The sequence below is a fragment of the Lagopus leucura genome, unplaced genomic scaffold (assembly GCF_019238085.1).
Source record: "Lagopus leucura isolate 7727_CA_CO unplaced genomic scaffold, USGS_WTPT01 Super-Scaffold_100004, whole genome shotgun sequence".
Lineage (NCBI taxonomy): Eukaryota > Metazoa > Chordata > Aves > Galliformes > Phasianidae > Lagopus > Lagopus leucura.
The window spans coordinates 10421238-10431691 of NW_024962264.1; positions in this window are offsets into that span (position 1 = coordinate 10421238).

Here is a 10454-nt window from a genome sequence, read left to right on the forward strand (position 1 = left end):
TACATTATTAAACTGGCTCTGTCAACTGATAGCAAATACACAGCTGAGCAGAAAAAGTGAGGAAATACACCTAATCCTACATCTTATCCTATTTTCTAGTCTAAAGCATGAAAAAGAAGAGTTCTTTTTAAATGACGACACAGGTATTTGTAGATTTCAAGGAACAGAGGATTATAACTCATACCTAAACAGAGTTTATACAAAAAGTGACCCTTTATTATTAGATTATTATCCCCTAGCATGGATAAGTCCTGCAAGCCCAAGTATCTCAGTTCTCAAACACGTCACTGATTCCTGAAGAGAAACACTATTCGGTGTTGATAAACATTTCAGTTCTTTGGCAGAAGACTCATTACTGCCAGTGCTTATTCTTTGCAGAGAACTGGTTCCTTACTTCAGATCTGTGAAGAACTTGTGGTGAATTTCTTAAGCTCGTTAGTAATTGCTAAAAGGCAAACGCCTTGTGTTGCCACACAGGAATAACCACCCGTACAGAATACACACATCTCCCAAATAACATAGCAAATTTGCTTCCCAGTTTTGTATATTACCTCGCCATGCGTCATTCTGATTTAGGCCTTCATGGGCAAAAAATGCTTTGTTTAGAGTCATGGCAAATGCCTTCAAATTTTGTAACATTTTAGAAGAAAGAGATCCTCCAACTGCATGTGTGTAAGGAATATAACAGTGTTATCAATGACCAGGAAGACTTGCTGTTGACAGATACCCACTGCACAGACCACTTGAAAATGAAGTGCTTTTCAGACATATTCTTTCTGCGTATCTATAATCTCTCTTCTGCCTAAATTCATTTCCTCTCCCATTCCATCATCACCGTCAAGTTCTTAAAAACCTGAATTGCATCACATTCATTGAGTCAAAAACTGCACTTGGACCCCAAAGCTGTAGATCGCTTAAACCTTCATTCTTCACTGCACTATTGTGAGGGAATTAGCAGACGTGGCCTAAGAACATTCAGGCAAGCATGTGCCCTGATGCAGCATATTGTGTAACCCTGATTCACTCCATTTCAGTCCAGCTGAGCACAGGGGAAGGAAGGACACTCTCAGAACTGCTACAGCTGCACCAACCGGACAGAGATCACCATTCGGAAGGTTATCTAGCCTCTCTGCAACACAGAGAGAAAGAGAAAACGTTGTCACGAAAATCCAGGTGGGATCTACTGCGAATGTGAATTAAGGTCTTGCTATGCTGCAAGAAATAATTCCCATTCTTAGGAAGCGTAAAGGCTACATAGTGGCTGCCTATTTTCAAGCTGCTTGCCTGATCTGTATTCAGAAGGATGTGTTTTGTCCTCTTGACAAGATAAATGTTCTACATATCACTGATAACCACATAATCAATGCAGCAAAGTTAAGAGTATTAGCCTAAAAGCAGCATTAGCCGTGCAGAAATTTATTTTTGACTGCTTATTTTTGACAGTACACCCACAAAGCAGTGGATTATTCCTTAGCATATAACATAATTTCTGTGCTTGAAGATCCTCCTATCAATTTTCTTTTAAGAGGACACTAACAAGCATTTCATTCTCTCTCCTGCCTTACAGAAGAACAGAAGCTTATTTCTTTGATTGCTGAGATCCCCTTGTGCACTTTAACTCGCTGTAACATCCTGTGTGCTCTTTGGAAAGCAATTACACACTTCCTTTACTTCATTTTGCTTCTAAATAGCTGCAGAGGCAGAATGATCTCTGCTACCAATCCAACCCAGAAAGCAGTTAGCTTACTGTAATGACAACCTCAATACAAGTTGCCAGCATTTTTCAAAGTACAGGCTTTTGCCTGCAATCTATGAAGACACAATTACAACCAGGCCAGGCTGATGCTTCAACATCTGGTAAATCACCTGCAAAGGCAAATGCCACCTGCACGAGAAAAGTGCTATCATAACAGTAAAATTCTAGGTTTAGAACTTTAAAACTCATGCTGCTAGATATATTTCACCCCTTTCTCTATTCTGAAGGTTAGAAGTAATGCTTCTATGTGCCCAAATAACAGATTTGGATCAAATGTTCGGCCACCTAACCTTTGCTCAGCTTCTTAAGCAGTTCTGCCCAAGATAGCACCTGGGCAAAAGACATACCCAATACTCCAGGACCTAAAGCACATTCACTGGCACTTGAACTTGGAAGCTTTCAGAGATCAAGAAGGAAGCTTGTCCAAAACTTACTGACAATTTAACACAATTTGTAAATGATCTTAAAGAGAGTACAGCATCAGACTCTTTTAAAGTGACCCACAAGGGACACTGTACTGAGTAGCAGAGAACATTTATGCTTACTAGAATGCGGATTTCACCGCAATCCCTAACGCTTCAGCTAGGATCTCCAGCTTCAACAGCTGTCTTTCAACTTTTAAGCCCCAGAGACTAAAACTCACTTTATTTTATTTGAATTGAAGGTGTGACAACACTGCTGTTATCTCCTAAGAATGTCTTACAGTCTATGCTACCAATTTTGAATCTTGATTAGTGAAGGTGACTTGGGAAAAATTACAGACTAAGAACATTGCGTTGTGTTACACCCTTTCTATTTTCTCTCTGAGACTGCACCTGTAAAACTTCCTACTTGCAACGCACATCAAACTGATCCGTGAAAGACTGAGCTAGTATTTGAAATGACTTCTCCTGTATGTAGTGCCACAGCTGGTCTCACGTCAGATCCTGTAACACCTGCCTTGGTACTCATCTGTAAGTCTATAGCTGCAGGGGTAGGAGAAACAAGCCGCATGAACAACTGCACGCCTGGACATTCAACAGCAGTTCGCAGTGTGTTCGTACCTTGTTCTAAGAGCTCAGCAAGTAGAGAAATTGCCGCCCACTCTCTTTCCACGCAGACAAACCATAAGAAGCCGGGTCCAAAAAACACGAGTTATTACAGATTGAGAAGTATGGTAGGGCAAAGGGCCAGACATCTTTCTACATAGATTCTGTTTGGCGTAACAGAGAGGAAGATTTGAAATGGAGTAACACCCACTGATGGGCTTGGACTACAGCACAGAGGTCCCTCAGGTCTCACAGTGCTTTGTGAACATATCATAGAGCTGTGAAGAGCAGTGAGTTGTTCTCATCTAGAGGTGCTGTGAAGCCTTTGCCAGGTTCTCAGCCCTCAAATAGTGATACTGAGCTGTTTCCCTGTTCGCTTCATCTCACAGATTCTAACAACTGTAATATTCATACTAAAAGGAAGAGAAAGTTTTAAAGAAGTATTTTCTTTTGGCTTTGAGCTCACTTTGGCTTATATCAGAAATGATTTGAAGATTCTGCCTGAACTTCAGGGTAACCCTTCTTTCAAAAGGGAGTTGCATAAATCAAGATACTGGCTGTTCCCATGCTGATTTTCCTCCCCTCTCCTCCTTTTGCAAAACATATGTTCTTCAGCTTAGCTAAAGGAGAAAAATTACATCTTTCTTTCAGTTGTACAAGCCAGCAAGGCAGTGCTCTGCATCTTCCTTTGACCACCATGAAGGAAGCAAGATCTCTGGCACCCAGTTAGGAACACCCAGAACTATGATATTCCCAACGGTTCATACAGTAATATATATAGCAGGGTTTCATTTGTTACTTTTCTGGCATACAGTCATCCTGTGCTGGCAGGCTCATCAGTACTTAGCAATTGTTCCCTGCATATGTGAAAATATTTATTGGATTAGAATTCAGTATCTGTGCGGCTTACTTGTTCAACGATGCAGTAATAGAAAATTTATTTCACACTTCATCATTGTTAACAGAATCATAACCATGACAGAACTATCTTGGATATACATATTATATTCAGTATCATGTATAACAAAAAAGCACTGCATTTAAAATTTCTATTGACCGTCAATGGTTTAGTTACAATCTATTAAATGACACATAATGAATCTCATAACGTTTCACTTACTAGCTTTTCAGTCTACAATAAATACTAAGTGCAAAAAGAGTACCACATTGATTTTCATAATAAAAGAGCGCACTGTAGTCATTCTACATAAGCCTATAGAACACGCAGTTTCCAACACTGTTAATCTTCGATGCTTATTTGGCTATAAAAGGAAAGCCATGTCTCCAAATAATGAAGGAAAAGGTAGTCCTGCACCACTGTCCATGGACCACCGGATTCTTTCACTGCTTAAGCTACGTTTGTAAAAGTTCAAACAGATTTTGGCACGAGAAGCCTAATGTGCTGGCTTATTTCTGATGGTAGTACAACTCACAACCATAATGAATTTATTATCTCTGTGAAGTAGTTGCACACAGTATTTAAAAAGCAGCTAAACCTAGCATGCCAAGCACTGTAGGAAAGTCATTTGGATTCCCCCCACAAAAAAAAAAAGAAGAGTGTCAAAGCAAGAACGCACACTGAGTCTTACTTATGAGTGATTAACATCTATGCCACTGAATTAAAAGCAGGATAGAAATAAGGACACGGATAAGACACCTGATACTGCTTCAAAGGGATACAGATCTATTTCGGGCCTCATTTAAATAAGAGTAAGTTGTGTTTTACCCCAGAACCAGGAGTATGCTATACCTGAACTGATGGCTGTGGGAAATACTTAACCAGACTTGGGGCAACACCAAGAGAATCTGACCCAGGAAGGGAACAGAGCTTGTGCTGAGCTAAGATAAGCTTGGCAAGGAAACCGACATGTGAGACCGTGTTGTGCATATGATTTTCTGTAGGTAAAAAAAAATTCGTCTCTGTCTAGAATATGATTTTTTTTTTTCTTTATTTGGATCCACATCCAAAAAGTAGGCTCTCCAAGGACAAAGGCAAGGAACTTAGGGGTTCATGAGAAGTTAGAGATCCAGCCTGAGACTGCAACCAGGGTCTGTCCCAGCCCTCCAGAGAATGGAACGGATTTCTGAGGAAGCACACGTGACCATCTCTCAGCTCCTTTGGAGTCGTGAACTGCCATGAAGAAGCAGCTAAGATCGGTTTGGCACAGCTTCTTGGCATAGTTTCTAGATGGACAGAGATCTTTAAGGTCTTGCACTAAAAAGCTACCCAAATCCAACAGGAGAATGGAAATATATAAAACAAGCTTTTGACTTCTGCATTGCAGTTAGCCAGCTATGATGAGAAAGAAATACTTGTCGGTTTTCTAGTGATAATTGCTACTAAAAATCCAGAGCATTAGCAGTATGTAAAATCCCACCTGGCAAATCCACTGTGTATTTTCATTGCTCACTTGATAATTCTCCAAATATCCTGATTTGGCAATGGGTACAAAAATAAAGACCCAATGAATGGTTTCTAAAAAAAACTTGATTTATGACAGATCCTGTTTAATTCTGTTTACAGAGAATCCTGCTGCTTGGAGAAACTGATCTTAGCATTGACAATTTAACGTAATGCTACTGAGGCTGAAAATGAACCATGAGTATCACAGCTATGAGAATTTTTAAGCAGCATTGGCTGCTACATTTAGTAGATGTGTGTATTTATTGTACCAGAACCACTCACAGCAGAGCAAAATCTTTGCAGAAACAATTAATATTGCTACTGAGAATTTTTCTCTCAATCTCTCTACATACCTAACAAAAACACCTTGGTTTTTGCAACTGTTTCGTACCTGCTAATTCCCAGGGTGATGCATGTTGAATGCAGGATATTTTAACACCTGAAGAACGGAACAAATCTTGTTAAGATGAAATATTCTGCTTTTTAGAGTGTTTTAAGGTATAAGGATTATGGCTTTCACAGTTTATGCAAGCACTGCTCTCCAACTACTGTGGTATACACAAAGGCACAGTGGAATGAGTTGATCCATCTCTCTGGCTTGGAGTTATTACTTGGTAGGACTATAAAAAGAGAAATTAAGAAAGAGCTTCGCCTGACATCAGTCAGCACAAATGTTTAGTGCTTTTGGTTTTGTTTTTTTTTTTTTTTCCTAAACGTTTTTAAGTGGTTACAAAAAATCCACTTCATCCTTTGTTGAAGGAATTGTCATACTATTGCATTTCCATTCACTGAAATAGCTTTAAGAAACTGGATCACATCTCAGGATCACATAATACAGAAAAGATTTGCACCATCAGGTTTCCCTTGGGTTTGCTGCTTTTCTCCTGCTTTCTATTCTGGCTACATGAGACAGCTGCAGAAGACAACTATCTAACTGTTCATTACAAAGCACACGTTTTGCATCCCCAGGTACAAATCCTAGTCCTGAAAAAGCCGTGCTGGACTTTTATCAGTTGGAAATATGCCTCACTGTGTGTTAATAGAGACACATAGCAAGGCTCTAGACGGTCTAAATGCAACTTGCTCAGCTGTAACTTTTACCTACTTAGAAAATCAGACAATACGGAAGAATAATTCTAACAGTGGCATATGTTATGACCAAGAAGGAAAAACTAGCCTTCCTGTTTATGTATCAGGCTGAATTTTTTAAAACCTTGAAACTAAACTAGAAGACTTTTGAAAGGGGGACACACTGACAGCAAGCTACTACAAGCCAGGTGTAATTGTCACACATTTTACACCTTGGTCTTGGAAAGAAAAAGATGACAAAGAACACTTGGCTAATAAAGCTCAGACATTTGCTGTTTACCAAAACAACCTACTTCAACTAGAACAAATCACAGGTTTTCCTTTTTATTTGCCATCTGCATGATTAAAGTCATTGTAGCTCCTTGCAAGTGGGGAAATACTCATCCAAAGAATCTGCAAACAGAAACAAGCTATTCATAGCACATATAAGATATACTGAAAATATGTTGAACCAGATGGTAGGAACATTGAGGTAAGTGAGATATGCTACATTTCCCCCAAATCCTTTGGATACTGCTACAAACAAAGGCAACATTCACACCATTCCTGAAGGGAATTAAAGTTTATTTCTTATGTGTGAGGTCTAAGCACGTGAGACATATGTCTGTATGTTCAACGCCACGCTGATATCACAAAATATTTCCAAAACGACGCTCGGGGAAGTCCCGGATTGATAGGAATTGACGGTAATTGTAGCGGTCAACACCGCCGCCCAGTGGGGGCTGTTCCAACTGCAATGGCCTCCTTTCTCGGCACTGATAAATGTATTTGGAGTGCGTTGCGGAGTGTGTGGTTCTATGACTCTATCTATCTGAATTTTAAGAAAATAATTTTAAGATCCAGCGCTTATCAGCTGTTTCTTCCCGACGCAAAGAAATACTGCGCAAACATAAAGCAGAAAACCAAGCTAGTTAACGTTATGCCAACAGGGCAAACAAAAACATGCTGAGTTTAGTAACAGAAACATTTTGCAAGAGACTTAGCAGATCTTTAAGTGTTGGTAAAAAGAATCAGAACTACCATCGTAGGATAGTCCATCATAGCCCACACAGCATAATGAAGGGTAAAATTCTTTCAAATCAACAACGCACAACACCAGTCTCAAATCATCAGGTGATGTTAGCCTCCCTCTACATAACTGATCTCAGGCTACACACCTGATGCATGAGAGAAGATCTAATCTCATTTAAAGATAACCGGGGACCTTTTTGGTAGCGTGTTTGTACTGATAAAAAATTACTGCTCCTCCGAAACAGAGACACAGCAAGTAACTGAGGAGATGGAGACAATGCTCAGATTTCCAGAGATTCATCTCAAGAGGACTTACAATGAAAAGCAGTCACATACTTTGCAGACAGAAGATATACATTCAGGAGAGAAGAGTGGCTACTTGGATTTCTTGAGTACTAACAATGCGGCCTTTTTTTTTTCTTGTAAATTTTGGATCTTGCAGCCATTTGTCACAGTTTCGAAGAAAGCATTATTAGAAACAGCAAAAAAACTCGATGTAGCAATAAGTTCATTCATATGAGACGGGTAAATCAAGCCACTATTAACTACCATCTTGTCCACAGATGAGAGATGTTACTTAAAACCTTGTGTCAGCTGGCTTTTCATAAGACAATTAAGGGATAACAGTAGGTGCAGCTTAAGTACTGCAAAACACAGGGGCCTTCGGAATACCTGATTTTATTATTAGTTATTCACCTAGAAAACACTACTTAATTTCAACCTAAATGGCAATAATGCAACACTAAGTTACCATTCTTAAACGCACCCAATAATAATAATACCAAATAGTCTAGGAAGAAAAAGAAATAAGGTTTTGATCTCCATGTATATATACATAGCTGCATACTCATATTGAAATTGCATGCGGTGAGGCAGACAGGCAGAAGGTGCTGCACTTGTTTGCCAAAGCATACCACAGAGAAGACTGAAAAGCACATTTCAGTTAAGAAGAAAAGCAGGTAGGCTATGATTTCATCTTTAATTTTCCTGATAAAAAAAACAAACGGCTGCAATTGCTCACCGACATCACAAAACAAGTGTTTTGTAAAAGCTGTTTGTAGATATGCCTTACCACCAGGCTCCTGCGGCAAAATCCCATATGCATTGGTGCACATTGCTACCCTGAGTCCCCAGGTTTCGTTTGTATTTCATCTGACGCTTGATTAAGTGAACTCAGATGGAAGCGCTACTTGGTTTGGCTTCTCCTCCGCCCCCTGCTGGCATCAGTCGTGGCAGGGTCCCTGTCTTCCTATTGCCAGCAACCTAAGGGGTTTCATGCCAGGCAATTGCAAATGTTTGTGTCCGGGGTCAGCACTGGCCTCTTGTCTTTGTCACCAGCTCTCATAGCTGGCTGACATGAAATTCTTCTACTCCTTAAGAAGCTTCCAGTCAGGTTGAGACTCTTCTCATCACCAAGCTCACTTCCCCCTTTGACCTCAGTAACCTTCACTTGAAATAATTTATATCGCTAAATCCTAACGTACTTTAATTGTGCCTCCAGGCCCTGATTCACTTCCTGTGTCCTTTCACCAAACTTGTGCATGTACACGCAGTTGTCAGATGCCACCAAGCTTCACAGCTTCTATTCTGCACTGATCGGGGGTACACCACTAATGACTGGCCTCCAGCTGGACTTTACAGTGCTGCTCAAAACCCTTTAAGGCTGGCAGTTCAGCTAGCTTTCAGTTCACCTCACTGTCCACTTATTCAGTCTATTATTCATCAGATTGTTTGGGAAGACAATACGGGTGACAGTCTCAATGCCCTTAATAAAGTTAAGCTGAAGAACTTGCCCTCATCTCCATCACCAAGCCAGTGATCACATAGGAGGGAGCTATCAGGTTGATCAAGGAAGACATTCCCTTCCTAAATCCTTGATCAGTGTCTTGTCCTGCTCATGATGGATGTTGCTTCCAGGATTGGTTGCTCTATCACCTTCCCAGGGCACCAAGGAGAGGACAATCAACCTGTAGTTCCCCAAATTCTCCCTTTGGCACATCTTGACAGGAGTGAATGACATATTTTTCTTCCTCAGGTACCTGCTCCAATGACCAAGACAGCTGTCTCAAAGACTTTTGAGAACCACCTCTGAGTCTCTCCTCAGACAACTTTGAAGAGTACCTCTGGTTTTAATAGTTGCAGGCTTCTCATTCCTCTTTTTCAAGGAAGCCGTAACAGCAGTGTAGAAAGCAATCTGCATTTTCATTTTTTCAGGAATAAACTTTTTTACTGCAGCACCAGTCAACCAGTGGAATAAATACGAACTTACAGATTACTAGTCCCTACATGGTAATGACAAGTCACTCAATGGCAATTCAATAACATAAAGTAACCAACTTATATCACTCCATTTGCCGGAGGCAAAAGCAGAATGTAGACTTGAACAATGGCCATTTAACATTTAGCCTTTGTTTTGCAAGCCCATGACAAAAAGGACCTGAAGGAAAAAATGATGGTTTTGCATTTGATTATTCATCAGAGGCATTTCTTGACTTGAAAACTGAGACAAATTCTCTGATCGCTATCTCCCAATGCAATTTCCTTGCTCCAAGTCATTCCAGTGAATAGCCAGGAACCTTCAGGAAAGCAGAAATTCAAAGATGTTCTGGAGTGATGGAAGAGGTACTTAATATTGGATCATGTTCTACCAGTTCGAGTGAAGCTGATGTTGTACGGTATAGCCCTTGCACAGAAGAGCCCCTCCAGTAGTAAAATGTGAATGTGTGTTTTGGCCCTCCATTTTTCCTCAGAAAACTCTAAATCTTTCAGATGATAAATCATTTTTCCCTTCAGTTACTCTAAGTAAAAATGCTGAAGACCTATTATGCTTTTCCAGGGCTTAAGCAACATATAACAAAAGTGGGATAGCTTCATTCCTTGCTATGAGCCAGCAACGAGCCTGTGGGTAGGCGCTATATGACAAAACTAGAAGAAACAGTGTACAACAAATCCAGTCAGAGCAGTGAAGTAGGCTGTTCTTCCTTTGAAATACTTTTTCTTTCCTCCCATCTTTGCATAATCTCTTTTATTTTGTTCAAGTGAAGCATCAAGAAATTCTCCCTCTTTTTTTTTTTTTCCCCTAATTGAAAAGAATTGCTGGTACTCAGTTTCTGGTGGGAAAAGACACAGACTGAGGCACAGTCCTGGCTTATGTCTCCCACATTAT